Source organism: Cyprinodon tularosa, unplaced genomic scaffold, assembly GCF_016077235.1.
Source record: "Cyprinodon tularosa strain WSP-4 unplaced genomic scaffold, ASM1607723v1 ctg88, whole genome shotgun sequence".
In the NCBI taxonomy this organism is placed as follows: Eukaryota; Metazoa; Chordata; class Actinopteri; order Cyprinodontiformes; family Cyprinodontidae; genus Cyprinodon; species Cyprinodon tularosa.
The window spans coordinates 1005833-1020809 of NW_024039651.1; the positions used below are offsets into that span (position 1 = coordinate 1005833).

The 14977-nt window shown below is 39.0% G+C and overlaps 1 protein-coding gene across 4 annotated transcripts in view; it reads right to left on the bottom strand.

Annotated features, from left to right (window-relative positions):
- Nucleotides 1-14977, bottom strand: part of zdhhc8b (zinc finger DHHC-type palmitoyltransferase 8b) — an 89980-nt gene that overhangs the window by 73731 nt on the left and 1272 nt on the right. The gene's annotated exons all lie outside the window — the stretch shown is intronic.

The window sequence follows — 14977 nt, forward strand, 5'->3', positions numbered from 1 at the left end:
TAAACAATCACGTCACAGGTTAATAAAGGATAAAACAATAAATAAGACCAAGTTACAAAAACGTTATTTAAACAATAATCAAATTTGCAAAAGCAAACCAAAAATAAAGACCATACAAATAAAAACCTGAATCAATTAGATAGTTATTGTATCAAAACTAGAAAAGAGTTCTTATCTATAAAAACAATAGGTTTTTTCTCAGGTTTAAATAAAAGTATTTAGTTAATGTGGGCATATTAATACAGCCATACAATAAAAAGGTAGGATCTCAAAAAGTTAAAATCATGATAAGATTTAAAAACCCACAGATGACCTGGTTAATTACACAGCTAACACAGGGTGAAGGTATAGAGACGGTTCATTTACTTCATGAAATGAAAACAGTTGCAGACAACTTTCTTTAATCAGAGGCTTCTTTACATTCTTTGTCATACAGACCTCTACAGAAACCCATTCAGAGACTTGATCCTATAAATTAAACTTAAGAATGCAACACAAACACATATTGATTTAGAGTTTTAAATGCTTTAAATGGTCACGAATCCATTCCTATAACCTGCCGACTTTTAAGGCTAGGCTTAAAACTTTCTTTTTTGATAAAGCTTATAGATAGACTGGCTCAGGCTATCCTGAGCTATTTCCATAGTTATGCTGCTATAGGCTTAAGCCACTGCGATTTTTTTTTCCAGTAGTGCGAGAATTTTCCAATCGGGACGGTTTTCAGACTAATTGTGCGTTATGTGGTGTACAGGGGGTAACAACGGGCGATCAGCCTCTCACGACCATCTCCCATTCAGGAATCGTGAGGTCAGGGTCAGCGATTTGCAAATCGCTCAGTGCGAAAACAAATTCTTCTTTTTCTTCTTCCTTTCAGATATAAACACAGTAGCATGGCGGGATGCAAGTAAAATGGAGTTTTTTCTGTAAAATTGACAGACCGCAGTAGCCACGTTTGCTCAGCCATGTCTTTGTCCAAATACGTCGTCGTCTGTTCTTTCTAGGGCTTTCAGCAAAAAATTGCACAAATTGCCAAGTCAGCGCATTTCACTCTAGTGAGCTTCATATTCTTCTTTATCTCATTTAGCTTCCGGATAGATGAATCAGAGTTGCGCCATCCCACTGCGGAGCTGAATCTGACGTGGTTTTTAGACGTACAGTGTGAGCAGGTAGATCGCATCAGTGCGTCGGGCTGCACATACATCATAAGCTGTGAACTCACACTGGGTTTCGTAGTACAGTGTGAGCTGTAGCTGCGTGCAATGATTGAAAATAAAAAATAAAAAAAATCGTAGTGTATGCCCGGCTTTAGACTGCTGAGGACATAGGTCAGCAGATGGCCGCTCACACTGAACCTGGTTCTGTTGGAGGTTTCTTTCTGTTAAAGGGAGTTTTTTCTCTCCACTGTCGCTACAAGTATGCTTAGTGTGAGGGATTGCCTTCGGGTCAATGATGCAATCAACTGGTTTTCCTTAGATAGAAAACTTGACTCAATTTGATTTTATGATCTAGCGATTTGTGAAGGGCCTTGAGATGACGTGTTGTGAATTGGCGCTATATAAATTAACTGAATTGAATTGACTTAAAACCTAAGTGAAAAAAACTTTGCTCGCAATTTCACATAATAATTAAAAAGACCCTACTTAGTTTAAGACTGGAATCAGAAAATTATTACATACAAGGTGATAGCCTGCTTATACAAATACTTCAATGATAGAGGAATGTTTTACAGCAACTACAGCAGTAGAATCAGACTAATGTACAGAAAATCATAATTCTCCCTAAGATCGTGTTTTCCTCACAGGTTCCTTTCTGCTAATCTCTCTTGTGTTTTTTTTTTTTATCCAGCTGTCACCTCATCTCAACCTTTGACCACAACAAAGCAAAGGCTCCCCAGCCAGCTGTTGTCACGCCTCCAGAGAGAAAGGACCTCTCATTAAGACGCCGCCTCAAGACAAAACAACCAGGACAGCCAGAGATGAGCCGTCTCTTTTCCAGGTTTCAGGAGGAAACTTGGCATCCCAGCTATATAGGTGGGGGGGTTGCACAAAAGTAATGTGGAAAGAAACAAAAGTGTGATGGCATCTGGCAAAGAATGTTCTCAGGTTGTGTTTCACACAGGAAGATAATTGGAGGAACCCCACCTCTCGTATCCACTTCCTATGTTTATAATAATTAGTGTTTTTTGTTAATTACAAAAAATGTGTTATCATGTGTTTTTACAGTTTCTTTCATTGGTTGAGTAGTTACTGGCCTTTAATTGGTTTGATCATTAACGTACATTTTTATTGTCTGTAACTCCTTTTACCCCACTGTTGATTTAATCTCTTATTTCATTGCATAGGTTTATTACATTTTTTTGTTCATGCAATTCTTATTGGTGCAACCTAGATTTCTTCATATGTGCAAATGAACAGCTGAAATGAAACTACCTGCAGTCTACAAGCTGTTCGATTTTTATAGCTTTTCATCAGAATATTTTCTATTTCTTTCTATTTCACCTGCAGCTCTTTAGCTGAATGGGAAAAGCTGTTCTATGCATTATGTGAGAAAGCTCACCAGAGAAGACCTGATATGAGTTAATAACATTCTGCACACACTATCATGTCATATCTGTCTGGCTTATAGAAACTAAACATCAACGCCTGTCAGAAATAAGCTCACATTGTGCATGGTGAGGCTGCGTACCACAGGACGTCCTTTAATCTACTGCTGAAAGAAGACAAAGTTCATTTCCATGCTTTCCAGCATGCTTGGAGGTGTGACACACATGAACGAGCATCGCCAGCCTGAATGCTAATGTTGCACTTGTCACTGAGAAGGCGATGATTTGTAGCGTCCTGGTGCTGCTCTTCGCCATTAAAGTTTTTACGCAGGTCAAGACAGTCAGAGAGGAGATACTGAGGAGGAGCAAATAAAGCTGCACACGCGGGCATCTAACACAGCTCGAGGTGGAGAAAGAGGTGCAAGAACAGAGTGCAAACTTAATTAAAGATTGTAGCAGGTGCAAAGCTCGATAAGACTCCAAGATATCAATGAGACTATTTGATATTCTGCTCGATATTCAGAGATGTTAAAGGTAAGAGCGCTACTGGGGATAATTCAAAGGCCTACATTAGTTCCGCTGCATTATTAAAAATTATGAGAGCAAACTGAAAGTGAGCCCTTTCTGTTCTCAATGAAGATCACTTCACCTTCATAAAAAACTCAACACCTCTACATTGAGGCCCCGATGTCACGTTAATCTATGTGACGTATCTAACATAAAGCAGCAGGTATAGGTCTAGGGTCGGGGCTACAGCCCCAGAGGAAGGATCATATCAGTATTAACAACAGTTAACAAATTAAAGGAGGAGTTAGTGTTTGGATAAAAGCATAATAGCTTCACATCAGTTTACGGTAATATGGATTTTAGTAGCTATTCACACATTTCAGAAAAGCATATGGTGGAACATGAAACATCCGCAGACAACAACACAATCTGCTTTTTGCTAATGTTTTCACCAAAAGGCTTTATGCTTCTGACCATATTAGGTGTAAGAAGGACACTGGTCGGAATAAGGTCTCTGACTGTGAACCTAATTTGGAGTAAAGTGGCTCTCAGCACGGGACCAAATGGTTTGTTTGAGGTTTGAGTTCTCATTTGAGCTGTTGATAGAAAGAATTTGACCAAAAATGTGAAGACAGAGAGCTGTAAGCCTGCTTTAACATGGGCCACTTCAGTAAGGCAGATCCCTGCAAGAAAAGAGGAAATCTGTCATAGAAGATATTCATCCAGAAATAGAATGAATAGAATAGAATAGAATAGAATTAATGCACAGATTCAGCTTTAGCCACCAGTTTAACTAAATGAATCCGGCTACAAAAGATGGTACAATGACAGTTACCTACAGCTGGACAACATTACTACAAATTAGCACTGATGGGAAAAAATAAATAAAACAAAATTTCATCAGTTTTTAGAGGAAGCAGGTCCTTAAAAATGTATGATGATGATAATAAACTCTCCACCGGCTGCTGAAGACCAGCAGTGAGACTGAACAACCACTAAGGACACTGAAGGGCTCCTCCAACTCCAAAGATCATCCAAAGAAAAGGTCAACTCAAATTTTCTAACTATGTACATAACTGAAATCTTTGAGGTTTTTTTGTTTGATTGAGAGATGAATCAAAGGTCTTCAGGGCTTAAATCAATCTTATGTCTGGTGGAGATGGAATGATGCATAATCTTTTCGCTTCACTCTGTGTACTCCGAAGTCGAGAATCAAGAATCCACCTTTCGTATTCCATTTTCAGAGTTTTTTAAAGTGTTTAACAGAGACGTTAGCACCTCGACGTCGGAGTACACAGAGTGAAGCGAAAAGACTACAACTGTGTAAACAGGCCCAATTTCCGTTTCCGGTGGCAGGGGAATATTGACTATTCCAACAGAACTCAATGGGATTTACAAAATGCTAAATAAAACACTACAGGAACGTTTTTTCTTTACAAAACTTTTTTTGGAACGCCATTGAACAGCGCTGACGACCCGGTGAGTAGCATATTTAAAAAAAAGAACGTTTAAGGTTGTTTTAAGGACATTATCGGACATGCACTATGGAAGACATTCTGAAGCAGCCAGGGGTGGATTCTAAATGAGCCAAAAAGCAGAGACAGGACCAATTGTCAAAATTTTGGTGTTGATCATTCGATTTCATCCTGGACACTACAGAAAATCGGCTAAAAGTGTTAAAAACCGGAATTCTCCTTTAAAACCAAACAGAACAGATTTGAATCATGGAGATTTTTCCTTTGTGTTCCAAAATAATCTGATTAAACAACATATCCAGTTGTATTATTGAAAATAAAGCTATTCTTCAAACGCTTAAAGCAACAGACGATGACAGAGTTTCATCGGGTATTATTGAGGATTTATAAATAAATTTTCTTCCACCTCAGCAAAAAATTGGCTTTCCAAATATAAACACATTGACCGACACAGCATAACAGTACATCACTGAACTTATTAGCACTTAAAGTATGTTTGAAGGATGTTTTTTTTTATTAAACACATTAAATGTAAAGGTTTATAGTTGTTAAAATCCATTCCAATTAGATTAAAGGTCCCAGTGGTAAAGTGGGAAGTGCTGTACATATCTATGTAAAAAAAAAAGAAAAAAAAGAAAAATCCCCTTCCGAGTGTCATTAAAAGCAGCTGTTTAACAATCAGCAGCAGTTGTACCATAATTACCAAGCTATGAATTTGACTCCTGGTATTTTTAGCACCTGTCTTCATCATTCCTCAATACGTTTCGATCCTAAACTAATTGTGGGATGTCAAGCAGGTGTCTATTTTAGATCAAATGGATTCATGTTGAACATATGTTTGTTCTGGAGCTGTTTGGAGAGATGTGCTAAAATAGTATTTAACAGAGGCTGAAGGGTAAGGTCATCTCTAAATGGTGAGGTATAGAGGGAACGTGCTATATAAGACTGATGGGTTCAAAGCTTAAATTGATGGGACGTCACTTTATGCACAAAAATGTTTCATGAATATAGCAGAGGTATATCAGCTCATAAAATAGCTATATCCACTATTCGGCTAAAGGTGAAAACAGGCTAAACTACACAGATTTTACTTTCTAATCTGCAAGTAAATCAGTGATAATATATAAATCTTACATTCTATGTTTTACATCAGCTGGAATCAAGTCATTAACAAGTTATGGCATGCAAGGTTATAACAACTGGCTGTTCTGTGCTGCTAGTAGGTGTACAGTGGTTTAGAGATACAGCGTATAGAATGAGCCACAAAAGATTTCAGTCCTCCAGGGATTTCCCACTTGGAGCTTAAATGGATTGGTTAAGAGTTTGCATCATTTTATCTCAAGAACAAATTTAAAGATACGTTTTTTCCCATCTTGAAGCAAACAGCAAATGGGAAAAATAACAGAAAACTTCAAAATACATTTATTTTAACCTCCCCATTGGGGTATTTTTAATCCCGATGATATTAAAAATGGCATGATTATCGAATGCTTTTCTGGTATCTAATATATATTTGCATGCCAATTTTTTTTATTATTATTATTTGCTCTTATATATAGAAATTTCTCATTTCACTTCTATTTTCGACAGATTCACCTTGGAAAATAACTCATCCAAAATAGAGTTTTTAATGTCTTAAAATAGATCCAAAGCAAAGGAGGAGAATGCAAGGCACCGTTTTGTTTTAACTTAACAGCTGTCATGATTGCGTGTGTGGTGGTGTGTGTGTGTGTGTCAGAGTGTAAAAATAACCTTTAAAAAGAGTTATAAGACAGAGCCATGGATTTAGGTCTGCAACACAAACTGGAAAATATATTGTCTGAATTCAGCAATTGAAAAAGACTAAATGCAAAAGGGGACAACAATAGCTGTAAGGCGAATTTCTCCAAGAAAGGAGTTGGTAATATCAAATTTCTTGTAGAAAACTAGAAAAAAATGCTTTGAACCACTCATCCTGCGATATCATGTTTATTTAAGACCCTTATGGCCACTCATTTAAATACACAATAACTGGAGACTGGTCAGAGTTTTTGCTTCCTTTCTTTATTCTCTGGTTTTACTGGAAGCTTATGAAGAATTAACATGGCATGCATCTTTCTTAGTCCTCCTAGTCTCCTTAAAGTGCTGCAGGTGCTTTTGTGGCTCCCTCCCCAAACCAAAGCACTGACAGTTGTTGGAGTCCTCGTGCAGCAATCCCTCCCAGCTGCAGCTGGAAAATACATCTCTACCTAGCCTGAAAGGAGATGTGGTTCTTCTAACAATAAGATGCAATACATCTCCTGTATTATCTTTTTTTTTTTTTTCTGTAAGCATAGAAACAGTTGAGCAGCCTCATTTAAGAGCAGTTTGCACCAACAGAAAAGGGAACAACCACACAGACAAACTAAACCAATGTCCATAACTGACACACGTCAGATATTTAATGACAGATTTCTAACATAAAAGACCAATCAATTATACATTTTCACAGCAGTAAATACAGCAAAATGTAGTGTATTGATAAAATTATATGTTTTTACCAAACATTTTAATACAGTATAGATCTAGAGCCACCTATTTGACTTTTAAAATGAATTTGACATGAATTCGGTCAGCTGAAATCAAATATATACCTTTAAAAATGTGTCTTTAAAACAGATGCATGCACTGAACACCACTCCACAGATGGACCATCTCTGTTTAGGCTGGCATCTCTCCAAACTTTTGTCAAAATGGAACAGAAACAAGGAAAATCCTACGTTTCACAGATGGACACAACTATCCCCTTTGTAAACAAGCAAAGCCTGCATCCCTTCAGCCTGCTTGATTCCTTGGAAAGCCACTCTGGCTGAGTGTGTTCAGACTCATAGCTCGGTTTCTGCACATTGCCAGTCGCAGTTTCCCTCTGGCAGAACAGCATGTGAAACAGGGTGGAGACACCCAAGGAGGGAGAAGCTGGAGGTCTAAATTAATCCCACATGTTCCCCAGGAGGAGACTTCATAGACAGCCAGGGCTCGCCTGGCCAGAGGGAGGGTGGCGGAGCGCAGCAAAACTCTGAGAGCACTTTGCTGCACTTTCCCGCACTTTTCGCCCACACACTGCTGTGCACTCGACCCACATGGATCTATTTAGCTCAACTATGGCATCACAAGGCACTATTTCTTTTTTTGGCAAGCACTGGAGACACGGATATATTAACCACTTTGGGGAACAAAAAAAAATGGACTTTAAGCAAAGGGACAGCCAGAACCTGCGGTGACAAAGAGGATCACTGTAAACGCTCTTTGATCACCTGTACAAAGCCAGCACATGTCCGCCATGCTTTCACAGTCGGTTGAATTTCTCCAAAAAACACAATTTACAGCTTGGTAGAAAGACAAAGTCGTTTGAAAAGTTTGGATCTCCCTTGAATAAACTGGAAAAATCCAGCTAAGCACATAAATTAGATTCTTAATCATCCGCAGCTTTAGATTAAGATGCTTTTGATTTATTTCCCTTTCCCTGCATCACGACAATCACCAAAAAAAAGATCTCACCCTGTTAACGTTTGAAAAATTCCTGTGAAGCTCACTTGAGGAAAATGTTACACATCATGAGCCATGCTTGCTGATGATTAAAACCAATTTTCTTTGGAACAAATCAGGATTACAAGCAAACAGCCTTATAGCGTCCAAAGAATTACGCAACACGTGTGTTTAGCGCAGGGAGCCGACAGAGGGCCTGCGCAGGATCAATCAGCGTTATCTTAAGCTCGTTGTGAAGCGTTGACAGGTAGACTGAGGAGGAATGAGATTAAATGAGCTGCCCTTTTCTACTCTGGGTCTGTTTTCATCATTAATACTGACAGTCACACGATTTTCACTGCCTGGATGTTCTCCTCAGACACACACATAAGCGTGGTGGGGCTCAAAGGTTTGATTTTTTCCTGGTCAACACACACATCCCCACCCACACACACCAAATATTTAAAAGAATGCTGTGGGACGGCATTGGAACCATCAACCAGGACAGATTCTAACTTTATGTTGAGGCAACACAACAACTGGACATGCCTTAACCCAGGGGTTCCCATGGTAGGGGTCGGGACCCCCCCCAGGGGGTCGCGAGACACCTAGAAGGGGGTCAGGAAATGTTTTTACAATCCTGATGTGATCCCTAAGATACACGCACAGCATGATTGTATAAAATATACATTGCATACATAAATGTGAATTTACCATGAAATAAATAAAAGTACAGCAGAACTAGATGTAACATGATGAATCATGAAACATACCATCACAATTAAATAATCAAATGCTCCATTATGCAATTAAATGTGTTTATAATGATGAATCAATTATCGTTAAAACAGATTTGGTTAAAATTAGTATATTTACTGCATATGTGTTTTTAAGGGGTCAAAATTCTGCTGTATTGGTATATCTGTTTGGGGACTCCTGCCTTAGCCTGCCAGACCCGGGTGACCTATAGCAGATCATGGAGGAAAGGACTTCTGGGTAATTAATTTAGATGCTGAATCCAACTTAATTTATTTCCATTCTGTTCAATTATAAAGAGCCAATTTACAACACATGCCATCCTAAAGCCCTTAGAAAGAAACTGAAAATAAAATCAAACCATTTGGGTGATAGAAAATAACCCTTTTCAGTAATATTAATCAAAATTCAATCCTATTTTTATGAAACAGGTTTTGAAAATCATCTTTAAAGACCCGAACTTGATCTTAGGTTTGCTAATCACCAGGGTCACGAATCCTCGCCTTCCTCCAACAGGAAGGGAGTTTTTATGTAAAGCAGGCATCCCCAAACTCGGTCCTCAAGGCCCCCTGTCCTGCAGGTTTTAGAGGTTTCTCTGCTTCAGCACAGCTGGGTATAATAATTGCAGTAGACCAAAGGCCTGTTAATCAGCTTTCAATTAAAATCAGTTTTAATTGAAACCCAAACTTAATGATTTCATTTTTTTTTTTAACATCTCTGATGTCGATGCTATTTTTCACATATCCATTACTGTAAAAATGTCCACAGCTGTTATTGAGCATTTATATTGTAAAAACACTGTACAGTGCAAAACTATTTGTTTCATTTTCCTATCTGTACACTTTTATAAGTGTGACCACGTCTAATTTAACCTTTGGTGATATAAACGCCACAATTTCCCCATTGTGGGACAATAAAGGGAATATTCTATTCTAAACACTTTTAATGACTTTACTGTCCTTTATCTCTGTATCATGAAGGACAGCCAGCCCTGAGGATCCGATTTCAGAACCATTATTAAATGCATCGTTTTTCATGATCACTAAAGAAAAGATTTCGGGTGTATGTAAACTTTTGACCAGCGCTGGAACAACGCAGCCGCAGCAGAAAGTAAAGCTGCAGAAGGAGGAACATCCGTCAACTTGACTAAAATTGCAGGATAGAAATGTGCCTTGTGGTAAACCACAGGCCACAATTAGAATGAAAATGGACAATAACCCACTGCACAGACTGAGGATCTACTATTAAAAGCCATCAGGAGTGTAATATTAAACCTTTAAGGTTGGTTACACTCACTGCCTTGGTGAATTAAGACCTATGTCTTCAGTTATCACGGCCCGGCCCCCAGTGACACAGCTCTGCTGCCAACCTGCAGCCACTCACTCCCTGCTGCTGACGAACGAGGACCTGCAGAGGATATTACAACCTTATCTAATCTGTCAAAGCTACAACCTGCTGCCGCTGGTATTAATAAACTACATCAGGTATCTGAACAAATCTGCAAACTGCACTGCATGGATGTTATGAATGATCCCAAAGGGATATTTGGGCTCCGGTTTCCCATCTGCCTAACATCTTTTGGCCTTGTGATGATTATCTGAATTTTATCATGGGTAAAGGATGAGCAGAGGATAAATCTTTCTCAGTTAAGAGGCTGAGACTTTAAGTACTTGATGACTTAATGATCCTTTGGGGAAAACTTCACAAACATGACCTGTAGGGATAGGATGAAGCTGAAAACTGATCTATTACTTTCATTATTGGATGCTTTGAGGGGATTTCTCTCCTCTCTTGGTCTTAAAATACACCAACCTGTTTTGTTTTTATTTTTCTGTCTGATTCATCAGCTTAAATCATTAAAGGTTTAGTGGACGACCTTCTTTCAGCTTCTAGTTATCTACCGTTTTTTTTTTTCCCCCACATGCTAATCTTTGTGACGTGCTCGCCTAACGCCAAGGTGCGGCAGCGCCAACGCTCTCCCTTTGAAAATCCCTGAAAGCTGCAAGAAGTAGCCTGAGCTGTCTTGTAAGGATAAAGAAGAGGAGGAAGATTTCAGAAGAAGGAAGACGGTAGAAGATCATAAAGTATCTTGCAGGTGAAGTCTGGGACCAGATCTCTGAAGGTCTTTGGAAAAGAAATCTGACCCATTTCTATCATTGCTGGGTCTGAGCATCACATCAGCTTTGGCCCACAGCATAAATCAAATTGCATAAAACATTGATTCCCTCATCATGGGACACCTTTAATCCGCCTAAGGAGCAGGCAGCATCTTTAGTTGCATGTTTATCTAAACAAAATAAACCCAAAGTAGTTTCCGATCATGTGAGCAGTATTCAAAGCAGTCTCGGGTTGTCCAGCTGGACTCAAAACATGATCACTGAGAGCAGCAATTCATTTAACTGCAGACAAAGTCAACGCGTCTTAAAGAAACAATGTCTCAGGGGACGGACTGCAGAGCGGCTATAATTACAGGCTTGTAGCCCCATGGCAAGAAGACGGCAGAGGAGGATTAGGATCAATGAACAAACATGACCAACATTACATTTTCCAATTATTGATACACTCCAGAAACATCTACCCTGTAGTCAGAAGAAACACTTTGAGTAAAGAAAGAAAAAAAAAACTTTATTCCAAACAAATCTTTTCTCCTTTTACAAAGAAAATGCGCCGGAAATACCTTTCAAAACTCTACAAGAACCCCAGATTGGGAGACAAACGCCAAACAACAGGCTGAGATGGATCTGAATGATGTCTGATTTGCTGCCTCCGCAGTGAAAAGAAGGAAACAGCTGTGGAAGCTGAAGATTAGATTCCTGTCAGGCCTGTTCTCATGTGCAGCTCGGCTCTGCTGCAGCCTCCATTGCTCACCTCTGCACAGCAAAAAAAATAAAAAACAAAAACGCACTGAACACCAGGCCTGTCCAGATGATCTACTGATTGTTTCCACACACCCCTTGTGAACCGTATAACGTGTACCGTGAGGCTTGACAGCACCGGCCGAGCTGGCAGTTTGGTTTCCTGGATAATTTATCCATGTGACATATGGTCCAAAGGCAGCGATTAAGCCTTGGTGAAGAATCGCTAAGAGGTTTAGAGAAAAAAAGACTCATTCACTGCAGGAATGATGATATGGAGTGAATTTAAACACACACTGGATCTCTGTACAGGTGCTGATAAAGCTTGTAGTGTTTGTTGTGAGCAGGCTGTGCTAATATGCTCTCATCCTCTGTTTACCATTTGACACCTATTATCCAGCCGGTAAATCTGGGCTTCCATCTACTTGCAGAGCCTCCTAAAAGTATTCATATTAACCTGTAGGGATTTTTTTTTATTTTGTGGAAGATTAAAAAAAAGAGAAAGCAAAACAAAGCATTATATATGGAGTGATTTTTGTTCCATTATTGTTGGAAACAAAGGATCCTTTTCGTAAATGGAATTTTTTATATTAAAAAAAAGTATTTATAAATTTGCTGTTTTCTCAGATACAATTTTTTTCAGATTTTTTTTGTTGTTGAAAGTTTTACATTTAAATTTTTCATACAATTTTATGTTTTTCAGACTGAGCTTTACAAATTCATCTCAAATTACATTTTTACACTTTTTCACTTCTGGGGGGCGGGTTTTTCCTCTCGGGTGAGGAGCCAAGAAGCCATTTAAATATTCTGCAGGGACATTAGCAACATTTTCATTGATCAAGAACATTGGTTTGAAGAAACATGTGACCTGTAAACCGCAATTTGAAAAGAATGTAGTTCATATAACTTAATCTGAGAAAAATACATAAAAAATAAATACAACTGAAAAATAATTGTGTTAAGGTTTTTAAAAGTCTAATTTCTAAATGTATAAAACATCCAAGAAGTTGACGCTTTTCTTTGTTCTTTTATGCAGAAAAATAGAATTCAAAACAAAGACATTTTTGTGTCAACTCAAAACACTGCCCTATGGGTAAAGCATGGTGATGGCAGCCTTATGCTGCGGGATGCCTATTAAATTGACCTAAATTACAAAAGCATCACTGCCAACTAAACTCACCAACCCTACGGTGAATAATAAAAATAGAAATGATCTCTACTGCCCCTCTGTTTGCCATGTGACATGCAGCGCTCCAACTTTTGCACTCGATGTGCGTTATTTTGGTCCAGAGATTTTAGATAAAGACATGCTTCTACTCTCAACCTTGCAGCACTTTCTGATGCTGCTAGAACTGAGCAATAATAGACCTTGTGAGGCTTAATAGAACCTCCTGACTGCCTGTTACCAGAAGCACAGGGCCTTTTACACAGAAATAAGGGAGCAAATTAGTGAAGTTTTAATCCTAAACCTTCAACCATCTGGTCTAGGGTGCATCTTTAAAATAAAGGAACCAAACCAAATAATAATGAGTTTGTGAAAGGCAAATGCTTGCAAATATTCCTTACCAGTGTGACTCTATGGCTGATTAAACCAAAAAGCACTCCTTCTTACTGGAGACCTGTAAAACAAGCCATTTGTGTATGCAAAGCCACAAGCAGCACACCAAGGAGTGCAGGGATTTTTAAAGAGACAATCCTACCTAGAAGTCAAACACAAGTACAACACATTTCCTTCAGTCTCATCCATTAAACTGAGTTGTAACAGAGAAGCACCCTGGGAGCAGCAGAGAATTGCTCCTGCATTACCTGAACATGCTGTACAGCAGCTACCCAGAAACAGAAACAGCAGCTTTATTTCTCTTGCATATAGATCTAAGGTAGACCTTCATTGGAGAACAATTTTCCGCCCCCCCCCCCTGGGGTACACAGCGCATATAAAATAGACCAGGTTTTGGATTTCACTGCAATTCAGACTCTCTGCTGTCAGCTTGGTGCAGCCTTCACATCACTGACCTCCTGGTTGCTCATGTGGAAGAGTTTGCAGCAAAGCTCTAAGTGGGGTCTTTAAATGACCTGTTAGGATAAACTTATTTTTCTTTTTTTTTAAACCAGAAGAACCCTTATTTACAATGTAAAAGATGCTTCGAATAATCAATGGCCGCCCAGAGCTGCCTTCCATCATAAGTGGAAGAGGCCTGAGTTTTTTTTACAACATATCTGCCATTTGGTGCACAATGCATGCACTGTATGAAAAAATGCATCCTGCAGAGTTGAGAAAATTTGAACTATTATGTAGTTGTCAATCAAAGTAGATTTGAATTTAAGTTGCTGCTGAGTAAATTATTACTGCGGCTGCAGAGAACTACAACACCTCTGGTTTAATGATGCACAAACAATAAGAGGTCCTACGGCCCAGAGCCCTGCAGGGGTCTGATTTTCAGAACTGTATCCGCCCGCATCCATAGAGTTCAGAACCAAGACCGGACCTGTTACCAGCAATTATCCCCATTGTAAACCCGGCCGTAAATAATAAAGTGCGACCCGACCCATGATCACATGATCAGGCATATATAATAACAAAGAACATTGCCTCATGCTCACATTCAGTGAGCACATGTAAATAAATACTGTTATCTGGATATTCTTCAATATGAGAAATATAATGAGGAATATAAATAAGTTTCATTCATGCTGTAACTCTACTTATGTTTATTTTTACCCGCACCCGTGAAATAATATGGGTTTTTTCTACCTGTAGATGTACATTTTATACAGGTACCTGAACCTGTGCAGGACTCTACTACAGCACCAACTTTCTCCTACTTTTCACATGAGCAGCATTCAAACGCTCATGTTGAGTCTGTACTCCATTGATTGGTCTAGCTGTGGATGGACATCCTACTTCTGAATCCAGAGATAATAAACTAAGCTGTAGGCAGGCATGGACTGGTAATCTGTGATACCTGGCAAATGCCCGGTGGGCCGGTCCTAATTTCAGCGTGCGAGGGCCGGCCCTCCTTAAACCATACCGGCCCCAACAATTATTCTCCATCTACCTGTGACAGTAAACAACTCAAGGAGCTCAAGAAGTAATACAATGATAACTACCTAGATAATGCATGCAGGATATATAGCCCTTCCTTGTAATGGACATCCCTGTGACGGTTGGCATATGGTGTAACTTTCTATTTCTTCAAACTGTAAAATCCTTGCAACAAACTAAAACGCTCTCTTTAAACCAAACAATGATGTTCCTCTTATATTTGGCTAATTTATGTTTGAATATTTTTCAAAAACATGTTGTGGTGCATGATGGTTAACGGCTAACGTTTCCTGTTTTACATGCATTGTTGACGAGC